Source organism: Mustelus asterias, unplaced genomic scaffold, assembly GCF_964213995.1.
Source record: "Mustelus asterias unplaced genomic scaffold, sMusAst1.hap1.1 HAP1_SCAFFOLD_410, whole genome shotgun sequence".
In the NCBI taxonomy this organism is placed as follows: domain Eukaryota; kingdom Metazoa; phylum Chordata; class Chondrichthyes; order Carcharhiniformes; family Triakidae; genus Mustelus; species Mustelus asterias.
The window spans coordinates 13,365-23,520 of NW_027590365.1; the positions used below are offsets into that span (position 1 = coordinate 13,365).

Sequence of the window (10,156 nt, forward strand, 5' to 3'; positions counted from 1 at the left end):
AGCAGCAGTGCTAACCACTGTGCTACCGTGCCGCCACTTCTGAGATGTTCCAGCATTGTCTGTTTTTGTTTCAGATTGAGATTCAGATTCCAGCATCCGCCAACATTTACATTCCCTTTGATTTTTTTTCCATCACAACTTTGTCAACTCTTACCCACGGCTCGCACCCTCACCCCCGCATCTCCCACACTTAAAGTATCAATCTCGTCTTCTTTTCCTGTCTTCAGCTTTGATGACTGACCAGACAGATTTGAAATGTTGGCTCTATTCTCTCTCCAGAGATGCCGTCATGCCTGTTGAGATTTTCGAGCATTTTAAGTTTTTCTTTTACGTTCCAGAATCTGCAGTAATTTGCTGTTGAGTGAAGCAGTCATTGGTGTTCGATCTGAACATGAGGATTTTTTTTCCCGACAAACCTTTCTCGAGTATTTGAAAAACGCTGCAATGTATCGGTCAGATTAAAATGCTTGCTTGCATCTTCCCTGGTGGTCCAGTGGTTAGGATTTGGCGCTTTCACCGCCGCGGCCCGGGTTCTGATTCCCGGTCAGGGAATATCGATTTTATTGCTGCCGACCAGCACACGACTGAGGAGGGGCTGAAATTACCTCCTGATCGAAAACAGGAGTGATCATTGTGTCAGTTTGAACTACCTGAAGAAACAAAATAAACCCATTTGCACAATCCCGTCAATTATCCCCGGCAATTTTTCATTACATTCCTCTTGCTGCTTCCTCCTGTCAAAATGAATAATAATGCATTCGACCCCACTAAATTTCACAGCAGCTCACCACATTCACAGATCATTCGTAACCTCTGCCTCTTCGATAGCTTCTTGTGGGAAACCTGCTCAACAACAATAGCTGATCACAGCTCTGCTGTGATATCAGAGATTTGTATCTCATTGTTCATCATTACTGTCTCCATTGCTTCATTCTAGGTCACTGTCGCTACAGACATAGTCACACAGTCATTCTACCTTCTGCAGTAAATGATATACTCTTCCTCTGCTTTCAGATACTTTCACCTCCATAAACTGATTGCATGCTAAGTAAAATGTTCTGTTTAGTTGACAGCTTATCACCAATCCCGGGCTTGGCGGTGGAAGGACTGACTCTGAACGACTTGACCATCCGGCCTCCACCATCATCAGATAAATGTTGCCTTATCCTTCACTCCCTGATTCATTTAATCATCCTCCCTTGCTTTCTATCACAGACCATCCCGTTTGTTATTTTCACAGGCTGATTCATGACGTTACCATCAGAAAATGTTGGAAATACTCGGCAGTTAATGATTCGTGGCAAATGCGTGATTATTTCTGAAAGCTGAATTACTCTGAAATTGAAAACATTTGGAAATGTTTCTGTAAAGGTGAAATACTGCTGATGCTGGAACCTGAAACACACAAAACGAATACTGGAAAATCTCAGCAGGTCTGGCAGCATCTGTGAAGAGAGAACAGAGTCAGTGTGTCGAATCAGGAAATCTGATGAAGGGTCATCCAGATTTGAAACGTTGGTTTCCCCACAGATGCCGTCAGTTCTGCTGAGATTTTCCAACATTTTCTATTCCTGTTTAATACGTTTCTGCCCAGGATTGAACCAGGAAACTTGCGTGTGTACGGCGAACGTGATAATTAGCAGAAACGCTGCGGTGCAACGATGTAAGGAAACTGGCTCCACAAACACGTCAATTAGCCCACAGCAATTTATATTTGCATTGTGTCTACTGGTACCTGCTGTTGACATGTTTAACGATACATTCTACTGCATGGAATTCACGTGTTAACATGCACGACCTACCTTGTATTAAGTTGATCTTTCTCTACACCCGAGCTATGACTGTAACAGTACATTCTGCAATATTTCATTTCCTTCCCGATGAACGATATGCTTTGTCTGTGTAGCGCGCAAGAAAAATACTTTTCACTGTATGCTAATGCATGTGACAGTAAAAAATCAAATCAAAGGTACTCCATGAAGTTAATTAATTGAAAATTCAGCAGTGATGGGTTTCGATCATACGCCTTAATCAAGACTTCAATGCTGTCAGCAGACGTCATTGGTACCGGATCTGGTATTGATAGTGAACAGAATCAATGAAGTAGAACTGGGTCACATGTCCCATTGAGCCTCCTCCATGATTGATTCAAGTCAGATCCGCAAACTCAACCCCAATTTCCCAGCTTATCCCAATAGCCCTTCATTCCCTTAGATTTCAGAAACCACTCCAACTCAACCCTCCAGTGTCCTCATCGACTGAGGATCCACACACCTCTGGCCGGCTGCAGAATTCTAAATATTCACAAGCCTTTGAGAGAAGAAATATCTCCATACCTTAGTCATAAATGGCTGACACATGATCCAGAGAATGTAAGCCCAGGGTGCCTGACCGAGACTGTTGTCGCCACCTTAACCCACTTAAGCCCACACATTTCCCATGGATAATCCATCAAACCGACATCAGCTGCACACGGACAGCATTTTTTCCAATAATTGATGAAGAACAAATTAATATTTTGGTTGATCCATATTCAGTTCACATCCAACAACGAACTACAATCGGGCAACTTTTCAGCAGTAAATTTCGATCATGTTCAACCCCGTTTCGAATCGGGGAGCCTATCCTGTATGATATGAAGATGATAACCCCTACACTATAGAAACTCTGCTCATGACCAATGTGATCGGCCGAGAATATCAAACCGTGCAGTCTGATTGCAATTTAGAACTTTGTTTTCTCCTATTCCAATTCGGCTGAAAACCTTAGCAATGTGGCATATTCTTTGATCTAACGTAAGATTCAGAAAATAATATTTGTCCCAATTGTTTTCCTTTCTCTATGACTGCAGTTGTACAATATTATTCAAGACATGGCGAAGTGTAAATGTCCTATGGCTGTGAGACAATGTAATGCCTTAATATTTAACAAAACAAATTTGAAATGAGTCAGTTGTTTTGAAAATATTTTGCCGCTTTGCAAACGCAACAATCGCTATAATTCAGAAACAGCTAACGCATGGAGATATTTAGATTTTTATGTGTCCACAGATGCTGCCAAATCAGCGTTCAGTTATTAAGTTTAATAGTATTTGAAATATATAAATTACTACAAATGTGTTTGGGATGAATATTCACTGAATTAGTAATGTCGATAACATCGGTTAACAGCAGAGCTGGAAGCACATGAGAAATACTTTCATTGACGCCCATGGACGAAATGATGAAGAAAAACTGTGTAACAATAAAAGCTGGTGGGGGAAAATGAAACACAGCGGCAGTGCCGTCTGTGGACGGTCTCGAATCAACAATATTTCGGTTAATAACCATGTTCGCTGACCGATCGGGCCAGAGAGGATGGCACGGCTGTAGCCACGCGCGACATTCTAAATCAGGCTGGAAGCATTTCCTCTGCAAATTTGACGCCATTTCGATTTGCACCAAACCGGATACAGGAAGACCACATGACGATATAGAAACATAGAAAAACTACAGCGCAAACAGGCCCTTCGGCCCACAAGTTGTGCCGAACACATCCCTACCTTCGAGACCTACCTATAACCCTCCATCCTATTAAGCTCCATGTACTCATCCAGGAGTCTCTTAAAAGACCCTATTGAGTTCGCCTCCACCACCACTGACGGCAGCCGATTCCACTCGCCCACCACCCTCTGTGTGAAAAACTTACCCCTAGCATCTCCCCTGTACCTATCCCCCAGCACCTTAAACCTGTGTCCTCTCGTAGCAGACATTTCCACCCTGGGAAAAAGCCTCTGAGAGTCCACCCGATCCATGGCTCTCAACATTTTATACACCTCTATTAGGTCTCCTCTCATCCTTCGTCTCTCCAAGGAAAAAAGACCGAGCTCCCTCAGCCTATCCTCCTAAGGCATGCCACTCAATCCAGGCAACATCCTTGTAAATCTCCTCTGCACCCTTTCAATCTTTTCCACATCCTTCTTATAGTGAGGCGAGCAGAACTGAGCACAGTACTCCAAGTGGGTCTGACGAGGGTCTTATATAGCTGCATCATTATCCCCGGACTCCTAAATTCAATCCCTCGATTGATAAAGGCCAGCACACCATATGCCTTCTTTACCACCTCCTCCACCTGCGGGGCCGATTTGAGAGTCCTATGGACCCGGACCCCAAGGTCCTTGTGATCCTCTACAGTACTAAGAGTCTTTCCCTTTATAGTGTACTCCTTCATCCCATTTGACCTACCAAAATGGACCACGACGCAATTATCTGGGTTGAAGTCCATCTGCCACTTGTCCTCCCAGTCTTGCATCCCATCTATATAGTTTTCAAATCTAAACAAGTTCCTTGGACTACTTTACCTCCACGGTGTTGTTTTGATGCAGTGGTTAATTCCTTCTGCTAAAAATGGAAAAAGGGCCGTTTGATAGAGCAGATATGGACAAACTATTTCCATTGACTTGAGTCAGTAAACAGAGGACTGGGATTGAAGATCGTTAAATACAGTCAGACTTGCATTTATATAGAGCCTCTTCCGACCAGCGGACGTCATAAAGAACTTTACAACCACTGAAGGACTGTCAGAATTACAAAAAAATCCAGTTAAATACACTGAAGAGGACATCCCGAATTGAACAAGGAACCTCTAGATATGCAGTCAAATGCTCGACAACTGAACGTCAAGCCTCCGCCTTTGTCGTTCCGCAAGCGTCTGTCACGCTCACCGTCTATGTTTACGTTTGCTCCTCTGTGTGCGTCACTGTGGTTATGTACCCGGAAGGAACATGTGGACATATTTTTAGCATCAAATCTCTGTTCAATTACTGTATAAATCTTCACGCTAAATGGTACAAAAAATAGCAAAAGCTTTGAAGTTGTAAGAGGGAATGACACTTTTTTTTTGAATGGAGACTTTATTGGGTCAGTTCCCGCATGTTTCATAGCGGAAGCTGATTAAAATTTCACTGATCAACATTTAAACGGGCAGTGGATTTACTCGGTGTGATGGTGCGTTACAGTTCTATATCTACAATCACAGCATCAATTTCTATCGGTTATTGAGAATGAAAATAGGTTTGATAATATGTGCAGGACTGATATAATTTGTCTAATTTTATTTGAATTCGACATTGCTAAATCTATTCCTATCATCGTGTCCCTGCAATGCAGAATCACCAATTCTGAACGAAATCTCTGATATAGCAACTTACACAGTTCTAAATGACCAGTTCCACATCCTGAGAATGTGTCCCGTCTTTTAGATTCTCTGACCAGCGGAAACAATCTCCTTTCTTTCGTTTGACTCCAGAGAATAAACACCCAATTTACTCAGCCTTTCATCATAGGACAACTCCCTCATCTCAGGATCCAATCTTTCGAGCATTCCCTCTACAAGCTCCAATGCAAGTCTATCAGTTCTCCATCGTGGGGATCAAAACTGCACAGAGTGTTGCAGCTGTGGTCTCAGAAGAACCAGGTTACAATTGTGGCAGACTTCTTGATTCTTGCATTTCACTCCTCTGATAATGAAGACCAAAATACCCATCACCACTTTGAACATCAACACATAACTTTCTCAACTTTTTCAAGTAGGTCCTGTTCTTTCTCCCTCTCTCCCGCCGTAACTAAATCTTCTTGCTCATTAATCTAAAATGTCTGTCTCCTCCCCACAACTTACTTCACCATCTAACTTGTTACCGGAATCTCAAACGTAACCTCAGGCTCCAGCGAGAATTTGACTCGCGACCATTGGTTTACAAAATAACAGTGCTGTAATGAAGGCAACTACTTGCGAAGATCGACAGTAAGTTTACCATAAACTGTGGAGTGAGGAGCAGGCTGAATTTTTGTTGCTTGATGTTTGATGGGTGTGGAAATGTCTGAGATGTAGAACAGGGAGTTAAAATAATGTGATTTGAGAGCGGCAGATTTGGACATGTATCAGATTCTTGAGTGAACAATGTTTGGGCCATGTGATTTATCTTCTGAGCTTGTTGTTGTTGTTACATCTCTGACTTTTCCAAGTCTGATACAAGATACCCAGCGAGAAGGTGAGCCTTGTTTTGCCCTTCACAGACACTGACTGAAAGCAGAAAATGCTGATTACGCGCAGCAACGCAATTGATGCTAAATGACGAATGCAAATCATACTGAAATCGGAGCTATTCTGAGACTGAAGCATTGGAAGTGCTCCTGTCGGGTTTCGAAACAGATTTTTTCGCGTGTGGGGCGAATTTGATAACCACTACACTGCACACACACGATTACAGGTTTTGAACTGGAGGATCTACTTTGCTGGAGGAGCAACGAAGCTGGTTCCACAAACCTATCAATTGCCCACAGCAATTCATATTTGCATTGCCTCTGCTCGTTCCTCCTGTCAAAATGAATAATGCTACATTCTACTGCATGAATTTTTCGTGATTACATGTTCGATTAATGATGTTAAAAGTAATGACGTTTGAAGTAAATTGTAGAGTAACTGTTACATTGGACCTGCGGTTGGCTTAATAGCTTAGAAACTGGTAATCGTGTCCGAGTGATTAACGTGATCGAGTTAAAATCCATTGGGATTTCCCGCTTTTCATTATTCCTGCTTTTAATTGTATGTCTCCAGAGTGAATTAAATCAAATCCATGCAAAAACTCGGGCGTGTTCCCATTTCCGTTAATTCACAGAAACATTAACGGATGCTGCAGCCGGAACTGGAACACCATCAGAACCATGTTAGTGTCAGGCTTGTTTTCATTGTGTTTGTCTCTCCTTAGGTCCCTGGCTCTCGGGTGTGTGTATTTGCTTCGTTTTCTCTGTGTCTCAATGTGCTTCAGTTCCCGATGGGAACGAACACCTTGTTACCGTCACAAAATGATTCATATTCGTTCAAAAGTTGAATCTTGAAATGTTACAGAGAAAAGATTAGAATGAATGATGTAAAGGAATTTGTAATGTTTGAAGGAACTGCAGCTAAGAACTGGAAGATTTGAATTATGTTATTGATGATTGAGAGGAACGCATTGTAACCTTGGAGATAAAAGCAAATTACTGCGGATGCTGGAATCTGAAACCAAAAGGGGAAATGCTGGAAAATCTCAGCAGGTCTGACAACATCTGTAAGGAGAGAAATGAGCTGACGTTTCGAGTCCAGATGGCCCTTTTCAAAGCTGACATTTCTAATTGAGCTTTGGAAAAGTGTCACCTGGACTCGAAATATCAGCTCCTTTCTGTCCTTACAGATTCTGGCAGACCTGCTGGGATTTTCCAGCGTTTTCCCTTTTGGTAACCTTGGGGATGCTGTTGGTCCGTTAATTGTAAACTTTGTAATCGGAACAAACTGAGACACCAGATTCGAACAACATTTGGGATCATGAATATTAAGAGTCGGACAAGGGTTATCACAGCAGTAGCCTGGCTATTGCTGTGAGAAAGTGAGAGGGCATGGGATCCAAGGGGCTGTTGCCTTGTGGATCCAGAACTGGCTTGCCTGCAGAAGGCAGAGAGTGGCTGTGGAGGGGTCTTTCTCTGCATGGAGGTCAGTGACCAGTGGAGTGCCCCAGGGATCTGTTCTGGGACCCTTGCTGTTTGTCATTTTCATAAATGACCTGGATGAGGAAGTGGAGGGATGGGTTGGTAAGTTTGCTGACGACACCAAGGTAGGTGGTGTTGTGGATAGTTTGGAGGGATGTCAGAAGTTGCAGCGAGACATAGATAGAATGCAGGACTGGGCGGAGAAGTGGCAGATGGACTTCAACCCGGATAAGTGTGTGGTGATCCATTTTGGCAGATCCAATGGGATGGAGCAGCAGTATAAAATGAAGGGTACCATTCTTAGCAGTGTAGAGGATCAGAGGGACCTTGGGGTCCGGGTCCATAGGACTCTTAAATCGGCCTCGCAGGTGGAGGATGCGGTCAAGAAGGCGTATGGCGTACTAGCCTTCATTAATCGAGGGATTGAGTTTAGGAGTCGGGAGATAATGCTGCAGCTTTATAGGACCCTGGTTAGACCCCACTTGGAGTACTGCGCGCAGTTCTGGTCACCTCATTACAGGAAAGATGTTGAAGCCATTGAAAGGGTGCAGAGGAGATTTACAAGGATGTTGCCTGGATTGGGGGGCATGCCTTATGAGGATAGGTTGAGGGAGCTTGGTCTCTTCTCCCTGGAGAGACGAAGGATGAGAGGTGACCTGATAGAGGTTTACAAGATGTTGAGGGGTCTGGATAGGGTGGACTCTCAGAGGCTATTTCCAAGGGCTGAAATGGTTGCTACGAGAGGACACAGGTTTAAGGTGCTGGGGGGTAGGTACAGGGGGGATGTCAGGGGTAAGTTTTTCACTCAGAGGGTGGTGGGTGAGTGGAATCGGCTGACGTCGGTGGTGGTGGAGGCAAACTCGTTGGGGTCTTTTAAGAGACTTCTGGATGAGTACATGGGATTTAATGGGATTGAGGGCTATAGATAGGCCTAGAGGTGGGGATGTGATCGGCGCAACTTGTGGGCCGAAGGGCCTGTTTGTGCTGTGGCTTTCTATGTTCTATGTTCTATCTTAGTCGGTTGCATGGCAGATGTAATTTCAGAGCCTTGGGTTCAAGCCCAACGTTGGGCGCCATAGTTTTTAAACTTTGCTGATTTCCTGGTTGAATTGCAGCTCTCCATTCCTCCGGCAGTGACACCACTGAAACCGAGACTTTCTCCATCGTGCGTACTTCATCTCACAATTACGGATTTCTGAATAGAAACTATTTGCAATCAGTAGAAGTCAAATAGTTTAGTGTTTCATTCAGAGAGAAGTTTTCTCGAAGACATTTAGCCCGAGATTTTTATCCCGAAATAAGTGATATTTCTGTAAGTGTAAACGGTTAAACCTGACCTATTACCACCCGGATGTTAGCTTGTATCACCATCTCCATCGTCAGCGCTTTGCAGCCTATCACTGCCTTTGACTATCTGTGTTTGATCTCAGCCTGTCACCCATGTAAAATGTCCAACTCGGAAACAAAACTACAAATCTCTCTCCACTGATTCTGGCAGAGGTGCTTTGGAAGAGGAAGTATTGCTGGCTTGTTTATTTTTTAAAATCTGAATATATCGAAGGCAGTCTGCGACCCTGAAAGCGCCGAATCCGAACCACAAGACCACCAGGATCTCACCTGCCTGATGCACCCAGATACTGATTACGGCAACGTGCACAGCGCCAAACTCCTTCTTGTCTATTAAGATTTGAAATTGTTGATATTTTCACACTGGCTTCCATTGTGACGAAAGCAGAGCTGTGATAAGCTGTTGTTCAGTACATTTACCGCAGTAAGGTTCATATCAGTTCGATGCTAACATTGCTCTTTGAATGTGGTGAGCTACAGTGAAATTTAATGCGGTTGAAGGTAGCTTACACATTTTGACAGAATGAACCAGCAAGGGCACTGTGAATATGGATTGCTTTGGGAATTGACGGGATTGTGAGTGGGACTGATATTTCTCCCTGCTGTTCAAATTGGCACAGGCATTGAACGAACATTGTCAGACTGCCCAGTGCTTGGTTCCGTGGTGTAATGGTGAGCACTCTGGACTCTGAATCCAGCGACCCGAGTTCAAATCTCGGCGGAACCTTGCTTTAATTTGTCAACGCAGATGATTGATATGTTAAAAAGCATTTCGCTTAATTTTCTCACAAAATCAGAATCGAGAGAACAATTTGTCAGCCAGTTCAATTGCCAAGACAGTGCAAATTGTTGAGCCGCTGGCGCCAGATGCCTGCAATGTCAGTGCTTTTCATCTTTTATCTACAGTTTAAATCATCTGTTGGAAGTAAGAAGCAGTTGGTGTCACAAAATAACAGTGCGACTGGAGTCTGGTAATTATTGAGCTAGTGTGTGTGTGTGTATGTTTGAAAGAGAGAATGCGTGTGTGTGAAGGTGTGTGTGTGTGTTTTGGGAGAAAAGTGTAGTGCCTTGGCTCAGAGTGCTGTCAATTCCATGGTGTAACGGATCGCACTCTGGCCTGTCGCCTCCGAAGTCTAGTTTAAGTTGGGACAGATGAGTGAGTGAATGACACGACACATGAAGGTGGACCCCCTGCCCATTGTGGCTTCCGTGTCTCTCAGAGCTTTGTGTTCTTGAGGAAAGGTCCTTTGGAGCTGATGCAATGACGCCAAGAGAGTCATTCGCTGCATCGTCTGCAATGTGATTGC

At 43.7% G+C, this 10,156-nt stretch overlaps 2 non-coding genes across 2 annotated transcripts; both read left to right on the forward strand.

Annotated features, from left to right (window-relative positions):
• The first annotated feature begins 479 nt into the window (after positions 1-479).
• trnae-uuc (transfer RNA glutamic acid (anticodon UUC)) lies at positions 480-552 on the forward strand. The gene has a single exon. It is a non-coding gene; the product is annotated as a tRNA-Glu (tRNA).
• Positions 553-9,504: 8,952 nt separating this feature from the next.
• trnaq-cug (transfer RNA glutamine (anticodon CUG)) lies at positions 9,505-9,576 on the forward strand. Its single transcript has one exon. It is a non-coding gene; the product is annotated as a tRNA-Gln (tRNA).
• The last annotated feature ends 580 nt before the right edge of the window (positions 9,577-10,156 follow it).